Genomic DNA, 25,895 nt, shown 5'->3' with positions numbered 1-25,895 from the left:
TGTGTAATGACAGGGGAAATGATGTTGTCTGATCCTTTGCTGCACTTGTTCGGTGATATTTAATAACTGTCCTAACTGGGCTTGTAGAATAGACTCCACAAGAGGTTTGACATTTTCAGATCATTGTTTCATTTGCAGCCGCGGCGAGAGGATAGATAGATAGATAGATAGATAGATAGATAGATAGATAGATAGATAGATAGATAGATAGATAGATAGATAGATAGATAGATAGATAGATAGATAGATAGATAGAACAAAGAAACAAATCAACTACAAAAGGAAGAAACATAACGTTTTCCCTAAGGATCCCATTTTCTCTGGTAATCCAGAACAGATTGGGCTTCAAAGTTATCTCAGCAAACTTGGATTCATTGAAAATGTGATTGAAATGACAAAAAGGGAACGAGGACGATGACGAGAAGGGAGCGTGCAGGGGAGAGAGAGAGACCCGTTCACGCCTCTGAAAATCTGTCAGAGTAGTTTTGGAATTCATGAGTGTTTCTTGGGAAAGACGCGCACATAGATTTCATTTCATAAAAGCAGAAAATGCAATACCCAGCTGACGAGCCGCGGCGCTACAGAATTCTCTTTGGCAACGCTTTGGTACCATCAAGAGCTGACTACAAACAGCACAGCAACACTGATTTGACACGTGTCATGGGTGTTTTGTAAATACTTTGGATATTTTCCTCCCCCAACATTAGACTATGGCTGCCTCCTGTCACAGTGCTGCTGCCGTGACAAATACTCCAAAGCACCCTCTCTAACAGGTCAAGCAGAAAACATTGTCAGGGTTTAATGTGGGCGGCTGAATTTTTACATTCATTAACGAAGGCTGGATGGATTAGCAAATTATTGTTTTCAGAGTATAAAGCAATAAGAGATGGAGTTGGTGTGAAGACCAGCAGGCGTGTGAACTTGCACATGTCTTGTGGTTTCAGTTTCCAGCCTCTCGCTCTCTCGCTCCCTCTCTTCTGTATTCAGACTTTGTCTCAGGGTTTCTCATGCCGTGCCACTGCTGCTGCTCAGGGAGGCCGAGGTAGGCTTATGGTGGGAGCAGCGGGGTGGGTGACGGGGCACCATCCATGCCCAGACAGACACAACCTCTCCTGGGCTGATGCTACCAACATTCCTTGCTTCTGGAGACACGCACAGATGAGTCCTGTCTGGAACCGCTGCTGCAGCCACAGAGTGTCAATGTCATGGAGAGAGTGTGTGTGTGTGTGTGTGTGTGTGTGTGTGTACACTAACTCTCCTGCTCCTGCCAGTAATGGAAAGTAACTAATGTCTTGTGGACACTAGAGGATTTTCTCATCTTAACTGATTTTAAAAGCGTAGGAGTCTACAGACATGATGATAGATTTAACCAGTTTGTTAATATTTTAATTGTAAGAACGCTCCCACCAGAGGGACTGTCCATTGTTCTGACAGCCCAAAATTCTGAGGCCCCTTTATAGTCGGAAAAATGTCCCACTGGACCGAAAGCCTAGTTCTCCAAAAGCCTGTTACCACAAAAACAAACGGCCATTACTCTGAAGTCCTGTTTCTCAAAAAATACACACTCAAACTTCCTGCAGTAAGACAGCCCAAATGCCAGAAAAAAAGTTCACAATGTATGTTTCTGTTAATCATGTATAGGCTACGTTACCTTTGTTAACGTAAACGTGGTTAGGTTTAGGCACAAAAGCCACTTGCTATTGGTTATCAAAAAATCTCGCCTTGGCTTAAAACACCTACGTTTGTTGGCACAAAAGTGGTTGGAAAAGCAGGGATGGGTCGGTGAGAAACGACCAGGTTTGGCAGCTCAAACAGCACTGAGAAACACCACGAGGAGTTGGTTAAAAAAACCCGGGATTGGTGGCTCAAACGCTGCTAAGAAACTATGTGAAGGTTCTGTAAAAACACCCCAGATTGGTATCTCAAACACTGCTGGGAAACTGAAATTATCGGCGGGATGCAAGCGTATTTTCGGAGACACTGGACTTCAGAGCAATGGCCGTTTGTTTGGGGGATAATGGGCTGTAAGAGAAATGGGCTTTTGGTCCAATGGGACATTTTTTGGACAAGAGGCTTCAGAATTTTCAGCCGTTGGAACAATGGCATGACACCCACACCACATAATTCAGTAAAGAGGACAGACCACACACCTGGTGATTACACTTAACTATTTCAGAGTGGTGATTTCATGGACTATATCACAGATACCCGTGTGATCAAACATGACTTCAGATAAAAACAAAATACTGCAAAACTTGGAAGTGAGTTGAAAATAAAGTTTGAATGTTAGTCTCTTGGGACTAGTGTAAGTTACAGCTACAAGCTAACATCATTAACATCCAGTTGGTGATAGGGCTTCACCAACACGTTTGAAATTGGGGAGACTCTAATCCAGTCAGTACAACTTATTCCTACGCCATCACGGACCTTCCCTATCCACATACAACGTGAAAAGGTACACTGGTTGGTTGTTGATGTTCTGGGACAATGTGTCAAGTTCTGCCTGTAGCATGCATTGTCTTCTTTCAAACTACACTTCAGTTTTCACAGGAAATGTACTGTTTACACACAGTCTCTTTCAAAATAAAAGCACTATGTCAGTACAACAGCAATTGACTTTTTTTTCCTCCAACAAAAAATGCACATGGTTGGGTTTAGGCAACAAAAACACGTGGTTAGGTTTAGGAGAAAAGAACAGGGTTTGGCTTTATCTTACTGGACTGCTCTCCCTGGTGAAAGTCTTGTTTGTTGGATCCATCCACCACCCCTCCTGCAAGCCCTACTCCGACTTTCACCTCTTAAACTTTCATTCTTGTTCTGGTGTTTTCCCCCTGACGCCACCGACCAAATGCGGACGTTAATGGACAGCTTTCTGTCTGACACCACAGGTCACTGTCCAGGTGCCGGATTTCGACGACTTCAGAGTGAGACCAGGTTGGTCAGTAACATCTCTCTGATCCAGTCAGTAACAAAGGCTACGGTTACATGATGGCTTCTCATTCGGAATGAAATAAATCTGAATGAAATCATTCGGAATTAAAGTTTTTCCAGGTAGTTTACATGGGAAATATTCATTCCAAATGAGGGTTTACACAGGAGATCAGTTTAATCGCCTGTATTCAGGTCTGCGCAAGGTTTGGGGCAGCGAAGGTTTCTGATTGGATAGGGGGTGGGGCGGATGTTACGTGTTTACGTTTACCGGAAGAAAACACTGTAGTCCTGGCTCCAGATAACAAGATGCTTGACGACGCCATTTTTAGTGCCTTTTTTGGGCATGTTTTGCTTATATTCTTGAAGCAGCAGTACGACAACAACCTTGTTCTGCTAATGCTTCATCTGTTGAGGAGGAGAAGGGAGGTAGAAGACCGTGCTGTGGCGAATGGAAACCGGTGAGTGCAACAAGTCCGACTGCTCTATCTCAGCCCGCTGCTATGCAGCCTGTTGCTATGCGCGCTATATACGTCATCGCGCCAGAAGGGCAAGGAAACGAGCATGCGCAGAAAGACCGGAATGAACTTAGAGGAATGAGTGTATACATGCACACAAAATTCTTTCATTCGGAATGACAAACGGAATAAACCACCCCCTTTAATCGGATTTAATTTTCAGTCAGAATGACCGTTTACATGACCACTTTTAATCGGAATGGCCTTTCATTCCGATTAAAAGTGGAATTAAACTATCCATGTAAACGTACTGACTATGTCTGTAACACTAGGACCATTTGTTTAGCTGTTTGATTCACAACTTAACTGTTTTGGTTCACTCTGACTTCTCTAATAGCAAAAAAGCTCCAAAAGCAGACTGTACACCACCTGCTCAGCATCATACAGTTGACGTACACAGTTAGCAACTAGCAGTGTACATAGTGAAGCCTATAGCAGCTAACAAGGTAGCCCCAGCTTGTGCCTCTAATTTAGGTCACAAAAAGATAATTAACAGGCAGACAGACATGTTTGAAAAAGTCACAAGGTCTCTTTCTGTTTTAGAGAAACCAATAGCTTTGAGAGGAACAAACTGGAGCTAAAGATCTTGATATTTCCTCAGAAGTTGACCAAAAACAGAGCTAAAAGAGTGAATATTGGACTTACATTCCCCAGGTGGCCAGAAACACGACTCCGAATGAATGATAATCCATATCTGCTGGATGTGTAAATGAAACAGATCTCTACAAAGTGATCGAAATTAATTGCAAATATTTAACAAAATATACAAAATAAATGTTCACTTCCTTTAACCGGAGACATCTAAATCCTCACAAGTGCTTTCAGAAGTCACATCATAATTAGTGAGATGCAGATCACCTGTGTGTAGTTAGGTGGTTTCAGCTGATTGCTGTGTCAGTGCACCTGCGCCTGGAAGGTCCATCTCTTCAGTCTCCATTCACTGCAACCTGAAAGAGACTGAGCACCGTAGTAAAGAAGAGCGCAAACTTAAGTCTGTGATTGTTTGGGTGGATTCCAACACAAATGTCTATTTTGCATTTTATCTGTTAATTTAGATACATTTTTAAGATCTGTTTTTATTCGGACATTAAAGGGTTTACTTAATCTACTTTGATTTAATGTTGTAAAACAACAAAATATGAACATTTAAATATAATAATATTAATAATAAAAAGAATACCGTGACTACATTATTATAGATGCAAAACATAGTTAGAATAAATTTCACCTCATCAGCTACAAAATAAAAATGCTGTTTACATATTGAAAAATCAGTGATAATAATGCAATAATATAATATACTGTGTATAATAACATAACCATCTGATAGGAGACATTTCTGCATGATAAGCACTTTAGATATAGGCCTACTTTAAGTACATTTTGCTGATAGTTAGATAGAAAACACAAATATACTGGTAGACATACAATAGACAATATATAAACATTAAGTTAATGGGGTTTTTTTTGCATTATTTAAAACTGCATTCTCCCACTCTGCACCTTGGACATGGAACAATCTTCAAAACGAATTAAAATTAGAAACACTTATGTCCACTGATGAATTTAGGGGCATCATAAAGAATGTGGTGACAGAGACACATGCTCTTTTTTCTTGAGAGGCCACTATGTTTGAATAGTTGTTGTGTTATTGTGGATTTTTGTATTATATGTTGTATGTGTTGCATTTTAAATGTGTTTTGATTGGATGCAACCTTGGCCAGGTCTCTCTTTTCAGTCTCAATGGAACTTCCTGGTTAAATAAAGGTCAAATATATATATATATATTTTATTTTATTTTATTTTTTAAAGGACTGGAAAGCCTTAGCTTACACTGAATGCAGGACTTTTTCTTGTAATGGTTAATTACTACTTCATTTGACCAAAAAAAAAAAAAAAATCTTTTTCTACTGCTCTGTAGAAATGTATAAACTATGATGTATTCCTCTAAACGCTCCAACAGTGAATAACCTTGTCAAAAGATTCATTAATGACCTTGACAACACATAATGGTGATACTTTTAGTGAAGCATATTATATTATATTATATTATATTATATTATACTGAAAATGCATCAGATTTACATCAGTAACAACAATTTAATACAAAAATATATACTCTTAAAGGGACAGTCCACCTCCCAATCAAAAATACATATTTTTAATAACTGTAGTGCTTTTTATCAGTCTGGATTGTTTTGGTGTGAGTTGCCAAGTGTTCGAGACATCGAGCGTAGAGACATCTCCTTGCTCTTGAATATAATAAAACTAGATGACACTCGGCTTGCGGTGCTCAAACTACATAAAAATGCATTTAAAAATATTCAACAGCAGTGTGTCTTTTAAAGAAATCATGACCCAGTACTCAAGATCATCCACAGACCTTGTTGTAAGCAGTTTCATATATGTAAGTAGTAATGGTGTCCTCCTCGGCTGAGCTGTAATGTTAGCTAGCTAAGTGGTGCTAGGTGAGCTAGCAGTAGATGCACACTTCCTTCTACAAATGATACATTCAGTAGAAATAAAATAGCTCCTACATGAAGTTGCTCACAGGAAGGTCTGTGGATTATCTTAAGTAACTGAGTTATGATTTATGAAAAAGATACTTTTTATTTCAAATGTATTTTTTCAGCTAAAGCACCACAAGCCGAGCACCAAAAAGTTCCATAAATTTAAGAGATGCCAAACATCTCTACAGCCGATATCTCCAAAACTTGACAGCTCACCAGTACTACTACTACTACTAGTGATGGAGTGTATTTATATTGGGGCATTGCCTCTTCTAGTTCAGGCTGCTGCATGTTCCTGTAGCTGTACTCAAACTCCGGAGCACTCAGTGAAGGTGTTTGTTCAGAAAGGTCTGTTCATCAAGGCGATCAACCTCCTCCAGCACATCTCTAGTGAGTGACTTACCGTGTAGGTGAGGTGAGATGAGGTGTCAGGGGTGAGTGGCAAAGAGGGGTCACAGCGAGGAAAGGAAGGATGGATACAGTGCCGCGGGGTCTTGGCACTGCCTCCTTATAACGACATTACAGTGGAAAGAACAAGCGACAATGAGAGACACCGTCATTAACCTCTGGCTGGGCTATAAATCAACAGCAGTTCACGCAAATTAGACCAATTCCCCTCGATCTGCCTCCAAAGGCCCTCGCTAAGACTACGCCATTATAAATCACATGCAGGGGGGAGGAGGAGGGACACACACACACACACACACACACACACACACACACACACACACACACACACACACACACAGATACACGGAGAGAGCATGCAGACACTTTTATTGGTGGTGTTTTACAGTGAGTCATATAAGCTAAAAGAATTAAATTTCTCAGGCTTGCCCTTGATGATTCACAATACATATTTCCATCATGGCTGCTTATTACAGTCGAGAAGCTCAAAGAAATTAACGTTACTTGTACCCGTGTTACAGGAGAGGAGAGGAGGAGATACTTTCAGAATAAAGATGACACAGGGTTATGCAATTTTAGATTATTATTCTGCACAGTGCAGCCCTGGGGACTGATTTGATGTAAATATGAAAGCATACAGCATCACTTCTTTTTCCTCAAACAACAAAGAATGAGTTCAACAGAAACCCAAAATAACACCGGCTGCAAATAGAATATTCTAATTTGCCAAAAATATGTTCGAATTCCCTTTTTCATCATGATAGGATTTTTTGCTCCAGTCTGAGAAAGGAATATTAGTAATACGTTTCGATGCATAACATTATCCGTCTGTATTGTAGCCTGATTATTCTCAGCTGAATTTAGATTGGGCCGTTGGTGTTTCAGCGCTTGCAGGGCGGTGTGGGGAGAGGGATGGACAGCTGCCGGCTCTCTGCGGTCGTTTGTAGGAAAGAGTACATATTGCACGTCACTCGGAAAGGTAACAGATATGGCAGTATGTCCCTGCCATCTGTCACTGGAGCTTCACACGTCCACGCAGACAAAGGAGAGCTAGGCCGCAGAGACGGCAACAAGGCCCCAGCCTGCTATTGTCTTTTAGGCTTGTGGGTAAATGTAGGGCCCCTTATCATCGGGCCCTGCTGGAGTGATGCAGCAGCAGCATTGTTCACCACACACACTCACCCAAGGGACCAAACAGACTATTGGAAATTTGGATTTTTGCATCTAGCAGGAATAATAATTCAATTAGAGCCCCAAATTGAGGGTTTTATGCTATTTTAATCAATAGAGCAAAAAGTCAAAAAGTTACAGTCGCTTTTTGTCCAGTTTGATTTCTTGTCTCCTGATTTCTGCACTTGTCTTTGCCCTTTTTATCTCTCAAATAACCCCAACACACACTCATGTGCACCCACACTTCCATCCAGTGCAGACTCCCACAGATAAGGTCCCAGGCTTAGTGGACAGGGTCGATTTTCTATTATGGAATTTCATAATAAAGATCAACTGTCACAGCAATCAAAGCATCACTTAAGGCTGCCTTAAAGCAGAGCCAGGACCTCTGTTTTCATCCAGCAACCTCCTGCCCATCCCCCAAAAATAATCATCCTCAATCCTCCCAAACACTGCAGACCCTCCAAGAGTCCCATCTTTTCCTTTATCTCCCCATCAGAAGAAAGAAAAAAAGGAGAGATGAGGAAGGTCAACGATCTGTCAACAGTAGATAAAGAAGGATAGACGAAAGGAGAGCTCGATAGAGAAATCTAAAAAACTTTGCGGTTTTATATATCTCCGCTCTGAAAAGAAAACAGGAAGATAAAGTGCTGTCAGACTCCATATTCTCAAGTTTCTGTGTTTCTCTATTCACCAGTTGGAGTTGTCAAAGTCAATTTTTATTTGAAAATTCCTCTCTTTTTTTTTTTCTTTTCAAGAAAATTGCCTCAGCAGTGCACAGTCGAGTATGCATAAGTGTTCCTGTGTGGAAAATTCTTTCCTTGTATCTGAGTGCAAAACTGAAAGAAACCCCATGCCTCCCTTATTCCTTTTTTGGACAGCATCGCAGAGCAACGTGTGAGATTACACCACCTAATCCCTGTGTAATCTGTGTGTTCCTCTGCTGTGGAAGCTGCCTCGACACGAAGGTCCAATGGCCTTGCAAATCAATTCTTAATACAGTAATGTAGGGTAGAGTGGGGTGTGCAAGAACGGGGACAAAATGATTTGAGGGAGTATTTTGAGACACTGAAAGCAAGTTTTCCGTCTATAATCTTTAAGATTTCATGAATTCAAGTTGAAGATCTGCAAAAATAACATCTGTAGTTATTATCTATTAAAGGTCCAGTGTGTAGGATTTAGGGGGATATATTGGCAGGAACTGAATATAATACAAAAAGTATGTTTTCTTTGGTGTATAATCACCTGAATAAAAGAATCATCATGTTTTTGTGACACTAGAATGAGCATTTTATGTCTACATAGGGAGCAGGTCCTCATCAGTGGAGTCTGCCATGTTGCATTGCCATGTTTCTACAGTAGCCAAACAGAGCCAACCAAACAGAGGCTCTATAGGGCCATTCGCCTCTCCGTGTTGGCCATCGTAGTTAGCAACCTGTCCCTGACAAGCCAAACAGCATCAGAAAAAGACAGTTTTTTAACGTGAAACTACTTTTTCTGGTGTTTTTGAAGCTTAAAACATCAGGTCCATATGTTTTGGTGAGGAGGAGACCTCTGTGGATAATTCGGCTCCTGGTCAGGTGCATAAATATAGACAGGCAGTGCAATTGCAATTGGGCCCCTGGCGTGGAGGGGCCCATACAGAAAGTGGGCCCTTTTCATGTGATTCAGATTGCCAACTTGGAAATATTCCTGTGTCCAAAGATAAATGATAAAAAATAAGAATATTATTATTTAAAAATGGTGCCATTTGCTTTATAGGTACTCAAAGAGGCAACCCCATCTGCATCATGCTTTTTTTTTTCTTATTTTTTAAAATAGTCAGTAGCTATCTATAACAAATGTATGTGCTTTTTCTATGTAAGCTATAAAATCTATAAATATGCTATCAAATATTTTTGTCAGATAAGCAATGATAATAATATGTATGCTGACATTGTCCATTGTCAAGTCTCTATTTGTGTCAAGACATTACATGCATGATAGCTTGCACTGAGGTACCATCATAACTTGATTACACCACTGTTCCTGGTAAATTCTTTCTAAATGTCTGCATCTTAAACTATGGTGAACACAGTAAATATGACCTGCTAAACATCAGCATGTTAGCGTTGTCATTGCGAACTTGTTGACAAGCTGCATTAGTATTTCACTCAAAGCACCACTGAGCATAAGGACAGCCTCACAGAGCCGCTCGCTGTAGACTCTTAGATTTGTTTATGTGTTCATAACTTACTGGGACACTTGAATGGAACAGAGCCATTATGTTTTTGGTAACACCTGTGCTTTTCCTACTATTACAAGTCAAAATGTGTGCTGTGAAAAAGGCCTATTGTGTCATTTTGCTTTTTACCGCTACAAGGCTGTTAAGAGTTCTCTCGTTTGTTGCCTCTGTTCTCTCAAAATATTGAGATATTAACATGTTTTACTTTAGTCCTGAAACAAATTTAGGCTCGGCTTAAGAGAGAGCCATTTATCTCGAGGAACAAGGTGTTATGAAACAAGAGGAAGCAGGGTAGAAAATCACCCTGAGTGATGACCACACTCTGTTTTCTTGTGTAAAACCACCGAACACACGACACAAGCAAACACTCTTCAAATCATGACTTGAAGTACAACTTTTTTCCTCCTCTGCTCTTTTGATTGACTTTGTATTACCCGCGTTCACCCTCCTCCCGGCTCCTCTTCTCTCCTGCTGCTGTCGTTCTCTCGGGGTCTCTCCCAGAAGAAAAAGCAGATATGACTCGTGTCTGATCTCCAGCCTCTAATGCATGTTTTGGTTGGTTTATAGATATCACTCCTGTTCATGTAATATCAACACAGACTGCCCCGGCAATTATGTGTTTTTGAACTCCTTGTTTTCATCGACTTTCCCAAAACACTGCAGCCACGGGGTCAGAGATGCGTCAGGGATAATAGCTGGTATCTTTTATAGCTAATCACACACACACACACTGATGCACACACAGAGACTCACACACACCCAGTAAACACTTTGAAAAACAACACCTCTAAAAGGAAAGGACCTTGCTATAAGTCATTTGCATGAGATGGTACATGCAGAGTCCATTAAAGAATAGGATGAAGGGAAACAAGCCAAGGCTCTTATGGTAATTGAAATAGGTTTCCTGAGAGGCTGCCAGTTGGCCCACCAGGATCTAAAGCAGCGCCGGGCCCCTCGTGTCAAATGGGGCCCCAACACCAATCTGTCTGATTGGAAACCCCTGAGTTCAAAACACGGAGGAACCGCCTTCGCACACAGGGAGCTGGGATCTGAGGGGTCAGACCTTGACCTCCACAGTATGTCTGTTCCCTTCAGCTGCACCTTCCCTTTAGAGACTGTGAGGCTTGCTGTGCGTTCACCTTGACATTTTTAAGGCTTTAAAGATCTCAAAATCTTATCAACTTCTTACTTTGAGCAATGTGGTCTCACATTAATACAAAATATTCTGCTTAAGTTTTAGCAGTTTTGGTTATTTCACATATTTCTGTCTTTTTTTGTTTGCTCTTTCTGTTTTTGTCTGGGCTCATCTTATGGTTTGAAAAAAAAAAGGTGATGTCATGTAGTTCTGTGGAGCAATCAGAGTCAAACAGCATTTCAATCAGACTTTTATGACAGTTTATGTTCTTATGTTGCCTTCACTGTCAATGAAATCTGCTCTAATCACACCTACAGACCCGATAAAGCACATTACCTGGGTTTTTGAGTGTTAAACTCTTAAAGGAGCAGTGTGTAGGATTTAGTGGCATCTAGTGGTGAGGATTACAGATTGCAACCAACTGAAACTTCTCCCATATGTTTAGCCTGAACTCCCGGTTACGATTTCTTCAGTGTTTATTGTTCAGGAGGTTTTTACCTGGTGTCAAATTATCCACAAAAGTCTGTTCCTCTGCAATGGCTTATTTACAAATCAACGTTTCTTCAACACTGTCCAGCTCGTTGCAGGCAGGCCGCTAACCCAGCACCTGCTAATGTGTGCCTATCTTTATTTCTCTGATAAGTTAAAGTATTAGCATGCATTTCAAATACACTGACTTCATCGACTTTATTTAACCAAAAAGAAGAGTCCTAATGAAGCCTTCAGTGTCCCCTTCCCCTCCCTGTTATACATCTATGGGAGCAGGTAATAAAATGATCTCTTAAGTGGTTGGACGGCTCTTACACCAATCTTAGCACCCTCCAGCCATCAGTTCTACCACGATTTAGCCTCTCTGGGTAACAGCCAATATTACGGGGGCTCTAGCGTGGCCAGCAGATATCCAGACCAGGACTCTCTCTTCCATGCACTGGTCATTGTTTATAGTAGCATTAAAGCAGAGTCCTTCACCTGGTCGGGTACCTGCGCTGTGTAACAGGTAAAAATATGTATGTATTTAAATTCACGGGTACAGGCATGGTTAAAAATAAACTAAATTATTTTTCAGAATAAAACAAATGAAAAAGATATGCAGTATATGTGTAACATTTTGACATCTAAATCACTATTATCAAGCTGCAGTTCCTTTTATTTTGAAAGCCAATGACACAAGTTGAACCTTTGACTCCGTCGCCACATTCGTCACTGACATGGAGGACTCTGGCCATGAAACTTTGCAGTCCGAGGATGAGGTGGCAGCCGGCATCGAGTTCAAAGACACCCACAAAGGATCCTTTTAAGGTTTTATGGTGGTGGAGGGAGCATGTTAAAATGTTTCCTAACCTGGCAGTGATTGTGCAGAATGTTTTTGTCACTCGAGCATCAAGCGGTGAAAGAGACGTCTCCTCCACTGGATTTGTAATCCAAGACTGGAGAACCCAGCTTGATGTGAGTGACTGTAGCCTGTGTGTGTTTAATCACAGGTGCAGGTCGAAATAATGACCGGTATCAGGTCGGTTCTGGTACTGAACTTGGTATGTGAATTTTCAAAAATGAACGCTTGCAAGACTCTGCATTAAGACACGGTGAGACGAGGGGTGTTTTTACATTATGCTAATGTGTTTCCTTGCTTCCTTCACTCGCCTCTCTTCCTTACATCGTAGCTCCTCCCAGCAAGCATGTGAAAGAGTGATGGAGGACGAGACATGAGGACAGAGGAGCTGAAGTTGCCAAACGAGAGATCTTTGGTTCCATAGTGTCAGTCTTAAAGCCATGTCAGTGACTTTTGATGTGTTGTCATGCCACTTGATAAAAGACGTCTGTGTAGGATACACTTCTGCTCCTTCAAAAGCCTCCTCTGTCCTTGCTCCTAGTCTCCTTGAGGTGGATTTAAGGGACTGGAAGATCTTCCATAATGACGGAGGGGGAAACATTTAGGGCTGCATGATAAACAAAAACAGTCATATTAAATTTATTTTCATTGCATTTCATAACAATTTTAATGAGAACAGTAATTTTTGCGTAATTTCACAAAAATATATACATATATGTGTATATTTAAAAATGATGATGATGTGATTTTTGATGGAGTCTGTACCAAACAGACATGTTCTCTTATATCTGGAATATGATTTGTAGGCCAGGGCATCACTGTAGCACCACCATGCTTCATTTTTAATGGTATGTTTTGGCACCTCTTACCCTAATCAAAAACTGCAGCTCCTGTGATTTGGATAATCCACTTAACCATATTGAGATTTTGATATTATTTCGATTAATTGTGCAGCTATAGAACGATTTACGTGTCACAGGAGGAGAGAGGACACAAGAAGGCATGAGTTAGCATAATGAAAAGGTGTTTCTACTCTTTGGGTTTTAGGTCCAGACAACATTTCAGTTAATGTCTAGAAACAGATATCTGCATAAGAATGCATATAAATAAAAATAATTTAATGTTTACCTGCACGCAACCAAAGCCTGCTAAAACATGATTGGTCAATACTACTCGGACTACAAACGGACATCAGAACACTTCTGATACCAGTTTCTTGTCTTGTTGCCTACAGAGTCTGCACCCACATGCAGATCCCTTATTATACAGATTACTCTTACCCTGATCCCCACAAGTAATGGTGTTAAATGACTCGACTCTAACATGAACTTAAGCATGTCTCTGGAGGAAATTATGGCTATCTGAGTCCACAGTAGCAAAAAGATTGCCAGCGACTACACTGAAACATCATCACTGGTTAGAGCATATATACTGAACATATATTTAATGTATTTACAAAATTCCACGGCAATCCATCTAATCAAATGAAGTAAATTTAGAAAAAACAAATGGTGTTCTTCCCTCCAGAGGAGTTCAGAGACTTGTAGATTGTATGTCAAGGAGCACTGAGGCTGTTCCGGTGGCCCAATATCTACACTACAGCTTATTTATCTCCCGCCAATTCATAAGTCTACACCACGGCAACTCTGCAGGACAGTTTCAGCACATTACATGGTATCATTGGAGAATTTATGTTGCATTCATGGCTCCTCATTTATTACTATGATCTATGTTTGCTCATGTTTCAGATGCTCACATTAATTAGCAAGCTGGGCGTAATTCTCCGTAGAGGTGATGAAGGCAGCTGAACACACACTCAAATAAACTCGTAATTAATTATGTGTATGTCATCACGAAAAATACACAGTGGGACTGTACCAGAATGCATACACCACGTGTTAAATGTTGTACAGAAGCGGCACACTGGAGGCTAAGTAGTGTTTAATATTTCCGTGATGCAGAGGTGAGGTGAGAGCAACCATTTTGGACTTGTATGAGATCCAATTATGTGAGGTGGAGGGGAGGTTCCTGCTGCTCTCCCCAGGATAACAGTTCATCTCGCAGGGGATGAGCTGTGGGATTACCTGGGCCATGGGACTGGTTCCCGGGCCGCAGGAAAAGTCTATTAGCAACTGGGTAATCTTCCCCGTTTAAAATAGGTGGACAGCGACATGCCAGAACAGTGTGCCGACTCAACCCGTTTTGGTGTTTGTACGTGTGTGTGTTTGGGCGTGTGTGCTTCCATCTATCCAGTGTCTCTGATTAGTATGCGCGGGCCATGAGGCTACACTGACAGTGGGGCCTCTGAGAGCAGCAGCGCCATGAATTCTTTAGCATGAGCTTGCATGTACCCTTGCTCTCATCACGCCTGAGAGGACAAGTCCAGTCGACGGGAGACAAGGAGACACACACACACACACACACACACGCACACACACACACACACACAATCTTCATTTGGCGCATACATCTATGACTGCCAGCCTACTCTGAGTTAACTGACGGTCCCTCTGGCCTACATGCAAACACAGTCTGCATTTAACCATCTCATCAGCACACTCGACACATTTCCTTCTGACTCACAGAAGAGGAGCCAAATATACTCATGTCCGCACACACACGCACACACACACAAAAAAAATCTGAGGGAATTTTCAATCTCTTCTTCTCTTTTTCTCTCTCCCTCTGCCTGTGGAGAACACTGGCAGGAATCAGGGAGAAGAGCAGGGTTGCTAGGCGACAGGTTGTGGTTGCCATGGTGAATTTAAGTGGAACAGCTGGTCCAATCAGCATAAAGTGCGGGCAGGCGGGGGCAGAGCCAGGGAGGCTCATGCCAACACAGACAGACAGGAAGGAGAGGGTGCTGAGGCATGCAGGAGAGAGGAGAGGAGAGGAGAGGAGAGGAGAGGAGAGGAGAGGAGAGGAGAGGAGAGGAGAGGAGAGGAGAGGAGGATAAAGTAGGCTAATGAGCGCAAACGACAGAATGATAAGAGGACACTAAAAAAAGGAAGGATGAGGAAAAAGAAGTAGGAGGTCAGAAAGACAGGAATAGGCTCAATGAGAAAACCTTGGCTGGTCAGATGAATAGATTTGAACCAAAACTAGGAGAAAAGATGAAGGAGACAAAAGTAGGTTGTGATCTGTTCAGGGATACATGTTGCCACTAACAGATTTCTGAAGTCAAGGATTAGATATTCTTCCTCATGAAACATACGTCATGTCTGTTTCACACAGCAGTGCTGCACCTAAAGCCACGGTAACCAAAACCTGATAGAAAACATTTAAGGGCAACACAGAGACTGGAACGCAGGAACACAACACAGACACCATCACAGTTAGATGCAGCTAATGACGACGCGGTGATAACACGGTGATAATGATAATGGGCTGGGAAAATGTGTGAGTGTGGGGATTGGGGGGGATTTCACAGGCCCATCATCGGTTGTGTGTGTTGTTGTGTTTTTAATTTCTCAGATGTGGTTTCAGGGGATGACAAGTCGGGGTGTGTTTGGTGTTAAAGTTTTCAGTCAAGTGAAATCAACATATTGGGGTGACAGTGGAAGGAGGAAGAAACACAGGTGAGATTATAATGATGCCATCAAAAGAGGCCTAGAAAATGATGTTTAGACAGGAAGTGAAAAATTTAACTGCAGAGATATTCACTCTTTTGTTTCATTTCATTGATTCATTAAAGGTCCAGTGTGTAATCTAGGGGCATCTATTGGCAGAAATGGTATTTAGTATCCATAACTATGCTTTCAATAGTTTATATTCCCCTGAAAATAAGAATTTATGTGTTTACCATAGAATGAGCAGCTCATATTTTACGTAAGGAGTGGGTGTTCTCCCATGGAGTCTGCCATTTTGTTCTACAGTAGCCAACAACGGACAAATCACTGGCTCTAGTTACGACCAATTTGAATGATTTTTATCAATAACATGATGTTGTATTGCCTGATATCAGACAAAGTTGTCAACTCATTAGACTTTGTTTTCATCTCCAGTCTGACATTGCATCCAGTCTAACCGATTTCCATGGGGAGGGGGGATTTGATTCTCCCTAACCAATCACTAAAGACCAACGTATCCGCCTGAATCTAACGTAACTTTAAGTGCAAAGTCATGCGTATTCATGCCAACATACCTGTTTTTCCAGGGTTTTAAAAGTGACGCTGAGTGAAGTAAAACAAACTATGATATCAGGGGATATTAAGAAGATACGCTGAATTAGATCAACCTTGATAGCAGCACCAGTTCACACCAAAGATTCGCGACGAGACACTTTGAAACAAGCAACTACTTGCAACGCGCTACTCTGCAACGTTCTAAAAACATGCCACTTCACACTGATGCAACTAGATGAGACGGTGTATCATCTCTATGCAACAACTCTCTGCACTTCCGTTCTGTTTTCCAGCTTTTCAGGCTGATTTTCTGACTGAATATAATTTGTAGCTTCTTAAAATATGAATGAGGATAGTGATAGTGAGATACTGGCCTCAGTTGCATTTGTAGTGGTGATGAAACGGTGAAAAACATAAAACAAGCATCAGCTGGACTGTATTCTTAATAAACACACCACAGTAATATATGAAAAAAAAACAGCGCCAATTAATCAGTCAACGAGGATTTGTGTGAGGGGGCATAAGCACGTACAGTAAGCAGCAGCGATGACCCGCCGTCTGACACCGGTACACCATTAGGACGGACAAAGGGGGCTTAGCGGGGATGAGCACCTGCTGCAGCAAGCAAACACACCAGTGGACTTCACTACAAGCTAATTGGCTGTTGAAACAGGTAAGGTGCTTTATGTTCTAAAACCAGCTGTCGTCGATTTGACCAGCTGAGTTGCAGGTGACACCATCAGCCGGCTTGTGTCGAGCTCAGACCGGCCAGTTTTGTCTCGACGTAAATCGATGGACTGAACTGGGCTAATCTTGTCTATGGTACTCGCCACTGATGTAATTTTTCCTCATTGGTTCTGGCCATGGATGTATAGAGACCTGGATACAGCGTTGGAGCGTTGGAGCCGGGCCGCCTTCATTCCTATGAAAAAGTGCCAAATGGTGCATGAAGGCAAAAAAGTTCAACTGTCGCATTCAAAATTACCCAGATATCAGCACAACTTCTACACTGTGTGGCTCATAGAGCAGGCGCACTTGAGACTGATAGTGAAACAAGTCATTTCGCAGGGTTGTGACACTCAGATGTCTGCAGATGTCTCTTTTACTATCTAAGTCTATAGGGAAAAGCCATTTTGTGCCACAAAACATCATGTGGTAGTGTAATTGCACTGGCCGCTACGAAAATTGGCTTCAAAGCCTGACGCATTTCCTAGGGGCGTGGCTCTGGCACACCGCTGACAACGTTCGACAACAGTTTGACAAGGATGTCAGTCCCATCCATGGGGCTGATTGGCTAATAGAGTCCCCTGTGACGCTGATTGGTTGTTTTTTATTTTAACAAAGAAACCAATGTTTCATGTCACAATGACAGATGAATCAGTCACCTTGATTTTCGTTGATTCAAAGGTTTGGACCCAAGCAAGGGGTGCAAAGCTCCGTACAAACTGAAACTGTGCTGAAAGTTAAACTACATATCAGCAAGACCTGACAGGTGCTCCCTGGAGTCAGTTATTTCTGATTTTGCTTATCTGGTAAGTGTTCAGGAAAAAGGTCCATTTCCAGGTTCACCACTGGACAGCACTGCCTGCTGTCTGATACTTTATCAGTTATTGGTCTCACACTTTATCAGGCTTCTGAGATTGAACCCTGCACACACACACACACACACACACCCACACACCCACACACTCACACACTTAGAGACACACACACACAGACAAGATTTGAAATTGAGGTGTTGATTGTATTGACGTCAGCGTGGACACATCAATCCAACACACTTGCATAAATACATGCACTTGACTGCAAACCACTGCACAAACTGACCCTTAATGAAGTCAGGTAATCTTACCCTACCTTTTACACACACACACACACACACGCACACACACACACACACACACACACACACACACACACACACGATACACAGACACACAGTATGAAGCCACTTTAAGTTTTGGAGGAGAAAGCAGACTTACATTCTCTGGACACATACACAGGGACACGCATGTCTTCTCCAAGGAGGACACACTCTCGGAGCGTCTCGCATGAGCAAGCACAGAGGGGAGCGAGATGAACACAGGCTGCCACTGCTGTAACCAATCATGGCATCCACTTATCCTGCTCATTCCCCTCAACAGCAAAATTATGTTGCCGCTACAGTCACAGAATTTGTCTTTTTCCTGAGAGTAAGAATTTAAACATGGGAGGAGAACGATGATTACAACGTATGTTTAAGTCTTTCCATTCAGCTTGGACAGAGCACCTGCACAGGAAGCGTAAACTATGGTTAATAATAATGATATTGTTTTGCAGACTGTGAAAACGCGAGGGATGAACTGTGGTACATTTAGCCTCTGCTGATGAATAGAAAAAGGCTTTAGAGCTTGTCCAGCCTGCAAGATGTCCATTCACACAAAGCTCTCACTCTGTCACACCTTCCTCCTGTCACTCACACAAAGCATGCTGGGAGGCATGGTTTCCAGGGCAACCGAGAGGCACCTTTCCTTGACGACGGTTCAGAATGCGGAGATGGAGGACATTAGCTTGCACCTCAGGTGTGGCAATATTGGTGCCTATAGCTCGACCACGAGCAGAACAAAGCCGCCGTGACCACTTTGGTGGAGAAGGAAAAAATATGATATAAAACAGCGGGAAAATGCAAGTGAATAAAAAAGACAGCAGAGCATACATGTGCATCAAACAGCAGATGAAGCGGGAACTGACATCACCAACAAGCAATTGTTCCACAGTGAACTTTGTAGTTTGTGGTTTTGCAGCTAGTTAGGATCCTCGGGAGCTCGGTGTGACAGAAGACCTACTGGGAGTTGAAACAGCTCTCTGGGTATCTCCTCTCAGTGATAAATGAACTAAGCTGCTTCACACTTATAGTGTGAATTAAAATTTCACACACACGTACTCTTTCAAAAGACCCTCACACACTGTCCTAAATATGCAATAACACACTCCTGAATCCCCCTGCAGGCTCTGAAATACATCTTCAAAGAAACCCTCAATCTGCTTAACACATTTTACACACCACACACACACACACACACACACACACACACACAAACTCACACATGGCCATAGCTGCACACGTGTGTGTGCACAAAAGAACACATTCAGACCCAGAGCACACAGATCAATGCAAGAAACAGGGAGACTTTGTGATATCGGGGTACTTTCAGGGAAGGCCAAACCCATGAAATTCATAAAGAGGAGACAGAAGCAGAGATGGGTGTGTCGAGTGCGCGCAAAACACACTGCAAAGACAACACACAGTCACTCGCACATCTCAAGAGAAACACACAAGCGAAGGGAGAGCGAGGGGGAGAAGAAAATGGGCGTGTGTGTTCGTAGGTGTGTGTGTTTGTGCGAGGGAGAGAGTGAGTGAGACTGAGACTGAGTGCATAGAGAATTGAGTGCAGTTAGTAGTGTTTCCCCCTCGGCTGAGGCATTAACAAGCCTATAATGGACCCTCTTAAAAAGCCGACTAGGATCTCCTCCAAAACTAACTGATTTAGAGTGGCCAGGGCCCCCATGGGCAGTGGCCAAGTCCCCCTCTGTCCCTCCCCAGCACAGCCCAGCCAGCCCCGGTGGCAGGCGGCACAGACACACATTGTGTTTGTCTACTGAACCACAAGCAATAGCAGTTTATAACACAATAAAACACCATGAGGAGGCATTAATTGGATATAATAGCCAGGGAATGATTTAGATGATTTAACACCTTTTTTTCCAAGACGAGTACATAAAAGAGAGAGAAAAGGAAGAGAGGAATAAAAGGGAATTAGAGATGGACTTACACACCCAGCCGACTTTGATTTCAAATGTCCACACACAAATGCAGATGTAAACACACACTCACTTGTGTAGTCCATGTAATGCATGTAGAGTCAGCTATACCCCATTTAGATTCATGATCAGACATATGTAACATGGGTTTATACACTGTTAGAACGTAATAATGGAGGTGAAGTGAATAATCAGAAACAGGTAAAATAAAATCATCTTATCTGCGTGGCATTAAAATGAAACCAGTATCATATTTATGTTTTCTGTAATTTAGCAAACCCTTGAACTGATGGCAATAATCAGTCCATCACAGAGGAAGCTGATGCTGATAAGATATGACAGGCTAGCTGGTAGAAAAAAAACACACACACATACACACGCACGCACCCACGTAACCTCTTTATCACTCATCAATGTTTCAATGGCGGCGTTTTATTGACAATATAAGGCTCGGGAAAATAACAGACTCCAGATTCTTGCAGCAAATTATCCTCGAGACCCGCTCGCCAACCCTTCAAGATATTCCGTCACCTTATCTCCTCCTCACCTCCCTGTCTTTTCACTCCACGCAGAGCTGAAAGGGAGCAGGGCCTTGCATGTATGTACATAATTGGCACTTTACTGTCATATCAAATTCATATCAGCGCAGGGTCTCGGGCTGGGAAGAACAATGAGAGCCGGACAAAAGCGTGGCTCGGTGCTCTGAGAGTCGCCCTGATAACCGCAGCAGAGGCCGGTCAATAAAACCAATCATCTCTAATCTTCTTATGGGGGACTAAACAGTTCCCCCAGATGCTCCACAATGCCCACTAGACACAATGCGCGCCGCACTGTACCGATATAGGGAGGAAAACAATGTCTGACCCGCAACCTCAGCGTACGACCTCATCAACCTTATCTGCAGCTGCGTTATTGTCACCTAAACATACAAAGTTCCTCATGGTGTGAAATTAAACAAACTTTATAGCAACATTTAGAATAAAATACTGTGACATTTTTAATTTAATTTCTATAAATAATGTTTCAAGCAACAATAATTTTTAAAATAGCTGGTGTGTTTTCTACTGTGTGTGTGGACGTGCAAAACCATCAGTGTATTTTAAAGCAGACGTGTTTCTGGGGATAAAATCCATCACTATATTTTCTCTATAGGCTGCATCCTCACATGCTCTGCCCTTGGTCTCACTGATGACGAATGGTGTAAAGAAACACCTTCGTCTCCTGGACTCCGTTCTGCTATTTCTCCTGATGCATCTCCTAAAACACACAACAGAGATGATTAAAGGTCAGCATCTTTTAGCATTTAGCTTACCACCATCTCACCCTTTTGAATTTCAATGTTACAGCAATTCTTAAAAAAAAATGTCTGTTATCTTGACCTTTAAACCTAAATACACAAAAAAGATGGATGTATTAAATGATTCAAAAATGTTTGGTCACATTTCCGAAACGCTCCTCCATCAGCCTGTCAGTGGAGTTGCCCCAGACTTGAATACAGCTGTATGCAAAACCTCTCTGATGCTCCAACGCCCAAACCTCTCGACTGGGGCCTACCCAATCTGCTAAAAAAAAAAAAAAAAAAGTGTGGGGGATGGGAGAGGTCACCGGGGTGAGGCTATATGGTTAGTGTGGCACAATCCATTTTTTAAAAAGGATATATATAGTGTCACATATCCAGCAAAGCATGAAATATATGTCAGCCAAAGGAAAAGACAGATTTTCAAAATGACAAAAAAAAAAAATCACAGTAATATAAAATATACATATAAATAGGATTATAATACTTTGTTTGTTTGTAGCTTGTCGTGTTTAACTTTCTCGTATAATGCATGACAAGATAACCGTTCCCCGCTTGCTCCATTTATCTGTCTCTCGTCTTCCTCAATCTTCCTCCCTCTCCTTCGCTCTCTCCCTAATGATGTCTGGCTGAGGTGCGGGTTAATTGCAGGGTTAACTGACGGCGTAGAGGAGCGCTGTGCTGCGAATATGAGACGAAAGCAAGGTTTAGTCACGGTGTGCGGATGGGAAAAAGCTGCAAATAACTTTTTATTGAATTGTTGCAGGTTTGCATGCTGTGTGTGTGTGTTTGTGTGTGTGTGTGTGTGTGTGTGTGACAGAGCCAGGAGGAGTAAAAAAAGAAGGACTTGTGTGTCTTTGTGCTACTCCACATGCACTTATAAAACAGCATCAGCTGGGCATGAATGAGCATCAGTAAGAGCAACGTTTTGAAGGGAGGTTAAACGTGCGCCTTTGTTTTCATGTGAACGCCTGACATGCAGGATTTGTGTAAAACTCACCTCAGCAGTGGTGTCACCTCTGCTCTCTGTCTCAGAGGATTACAAAAAAAAACCTGTCTTTGCTGCCAACATATTACGCTCATTGGAATTTGACTTGTTTTACAACAGCCAGTAATGAATATCTGTGGAGGTGGTTAATGCTTATTCAGTGTGTCCTGCTCAGGAGTCTATTTCCTCTCCAACCTCCTGACTGCTCAGACTGGAGTACATGACTGAGGAGCTGCGTCAGTAATGTACAGCCTAATGATAACATGCATGGACTGAGAGAATGCATGTATGTGGGAAAGACTTATCTAGACAGACACACACTCGGGTCAGTTTTGCACCACTTATATATCAATCTGTGCCTTTCATTCACACAAGCACAAAGATTTTAGTGTTATCAGCAGCACCTCTCCAATCCAAAGCTGTATACAACCATTAATTCTAAGAGATATCGATTTGAGGCTTCGCTCTGATGTCAGTAAACACACACATGCATATTCAGATAAAATGAGTCCGCAAACACACATTTAAGGTGAGTTCAAGTGAAACCTGGCGAGCAACAGCCTTTCCAACGTACAATAAAGGTACAGAAACAGACAGGATAATGACCCTTTTCGACGGGCTGTGTCACAAACAGATCAATGCAAACAGCTCATGACATTTATCAGACTGAGTCAAGGACCTCCACATTAGTACTGATGCTCACCTCGCCGGTCAAGTGGCTCAACATTATTGATATGTGAGTCCACAAAGCAAAGGACAAAATGTAATACGCTCGTCTATAAACCATCCAAATGAGGAATTGCTGGAGATGCTGTGTATGAAATAATAATTTGAGGGATTGTGCCAGTGTGTGTGTGTGTGTGTGTGTGTGTGTGTGTGTGTGTGTGTGTGTGTGGACGAGTCATTATTCTAGAGACACACAAGTGACAATCCATCTCCCAACAAATGTGCAGTGCATTTTTTCTCCTTGTGAAATGATGAACAGTGACATGTAGGGTTTTAGGTCTTTCTGCTTCGCACGGCCAAATTTTAAGTGACGGAGTCTTCCTCAACACACAAAATAGACTTTTAGTGCAATTTTGAACGCATAATACACACACACTTCTTTGCTCCTTTGACCTAATTTTGTGTGTTTAAAATAATGTATGTTTTACTGCTTAAATGTAGCTTGTTGCAAGAAAAAAATTCAAATAAATTAAATTAAATTGCAAAAACTTGAATTTCTAATTGCACACAATCATTAGCTGGCTGAAACTAATTTAAAATAATTCATATTTAAAAAAGCCTGCCATAACAGTGACCTCATGGCTAAGCTAACCTAACTTTATTAGCTACCATCATATTTCATAGCAGGTGTACATTATCTTGGGAGCCCAGAAACAATTACAGTAATAGGAGAGGACTATAATATACGTTAATTTAGATCACAGTTTTCTAGGAAAGCAAATAAAATGTGTGGTAGAAATTTAAAAAATATAATTTTAGGTAATATTTCTAAGCTTACCTGTGACCATGAGGACCACATTAGCTTTACTGAGGCTCTAAAAAAAATAAAGTGTGACTCATCCTGGGAGCAGGTGTAACATACTGAATCCAAAGTACAGTAAAGTTTTCCTCAGCCTCCAACTGTCTCTGTGTCTACTGTGTGTGTGTGTGTTATGTGTGTACAGGACTTGGTATAGCCGATTTGCTGGGTTTAATATAGGCTAGTGTTTGTTATATCTTGCCATATATTACCATTTCTCCTTGGAGGGGCCCCTTGCATTCAAATCAGCGGCCGGCTGCCTGATCGTAGAGGACAGCTTACTAGGCCCCTTGAATTGTTCACCAGGAACAATGGATTCCTTTGTCAACGTGTTTCTCTTTCTCTCCCTGGACAATACTGGAGGGTCCTTCTGGCTCTGTGCACTTAAGAAATGTTTGCAAAATTACACCTCTTTATATGCCTCTCAAAACAAGTAGCAGTGCCAGTATAAAAGTGTGGGAGGTTTGAGGGAAAAAAGTGCACCGGAGATTCGTTTCTTTTCTCTTTGATAAACTTCAGTCAGTGTTTTAGAGGAAATTTCCTGCGTTTAGGCACAGCTTACAAACACCTTGTTTTTTTCCGTGAGCCTTTTAACTAATATACAATGTTTTAGCCAGGTTAGCTCTAAGTAATACTAAATTAAAACAGGAAAAAAAGCACAAAATATATGAATATTTTACAAGAAGTAAAATATAAACTAATGAAAAATAACATAACTTGTATGGAAATGAATATACGGTGTTAAAATAGCAGTAACATTTAAATTTATTGAATTTATCTTTAAATGTATCCCCCAAAATGTTTCTGATCACGTGATAAAGGTGATTTATCTGGACTCAGAGTGTCTCTGTGCTGAGCTGGAGGAGAGTCCTGTTGGTTATAAACTATAAGCGGTGTATCTGCATAACGAGCTTATGGTGCGGAGCTGCCCACCGGGCCGCAGCGCTGACCTCTCCCTCCTCCTGATGAATAGGCCCATAAGCAGATGCCCAGCTGTGCCTATTCGGGCCTTCAACAGCATTTCGGAAATCGGTATGATTTCCCTGGGAAAGTTGGCTCTCCACACCGGGACAACCTCTCCAACAACGTCCACTATTTTTTTTCTATTATTATTATTATTATTATTGTTATTATTGTTGTTATATGCAGTAGTAGTGTATGCAAGGATATATTCTAATGTGATTAATTATTATAATAAATTCAGAAAGCAGAATTTGCGTGTGCAGAAAGAGCGAACTCAAATGGGTCAAATCAGATAAGCTGTTTGTTTACAGGTGAAAAGAGCAGCATTAATGTTACAGAAGTACATTTTTAAAAATAATATTTTTCTAGAACTTAGAACTTATTGATGTTTTTTTTAAACCTATGCCACTTTTTTTGGAGATTTTATGTGATTTTATTTACTATAAAAGGCACCTCTTTTGCATTGTTTAAAATGCATTGTTTAAAATTATATATTATTTTTTATATGTATGCTTTAGTATTTCTCAGAGAGAATGCTTCCCTGGAACAAGCTTCATTGTGCGGAGTCCTGCATGAGCCTGGTCCTGCACTTTACCTCTGTGTGTGCACCATTTTTACGCAGTTTGCGCCAACTTTTCTTGGCACGCCACAATTAAAGGAGTCAGTGTTTTTCCTCATGTTGCATCACCTGATTTGAACCTTTATTTCAGCCGATCAGCCGAGCTTCACCTGCTGCAGAGAAGCACCGAAGCTCACATATACAAAGGGGGATGAATTATAAACAGCATACTTATTTGTTTTGATGTGCTTTTTCGTGCTGCTTCCACATTAAACTCCGCCGCGGCACGTTCCTTAATGTAATTCAAATGCACAGGAATATTTTCCCAGCGTACCTCAAAAAGTCCAGGGGCCGCAGCTCGCACAACTGGGGCCGACTCTCCTCTCTCTTTTGTTGGGGCTATTGTGGGGGGCTG

At 41.7% G+C, this 25,895-nt stretch overlaps 1 long non-coding RNA gene across 1 annotated transcript; it reads right to left on the bottom strand.

Moving 5' to 3' along the window:
* Positions 1 to 12,067: 12,067 nt before the first annotated feature.
* LOC126403197 (uncharacterized) lies at positions 12,068 to 24,078 on the bottom strand. The gene is made up of 3 exons (XR_007571297.1): positions 23,938 to 24,078; positions 21,314 to 21,405; positions 12,068 to 12,830 (listed from the first exon to the last, which is right to left on the bottom strand). It is a non-coding gene; the product is annotated as an uncharacterized LOC126403197 (long non-coding RNA).
* Positions 24,079 to 25,895: the final 1,817 nt, after the last annotated feature.

Source organism: Epinephelus moara, chromosome 16, assembly GCF_006386435.1.
Source record: "Epinephelus moara isolate mb chromosome 16, YSFRI_EMoa_1.0, whole genome shotgun sequence".
NCBI classification, from domain to species: Eukaryota; Metazoa; Chordata; class Actinopteri; order Perciformes; family Serranidae; genus Epinephelus; species Epinephelus moara.
Note: the sequence above shows the minus strand (reverse complement) of the source record. Positions and strands in the feature narration are given on the sequence as shown.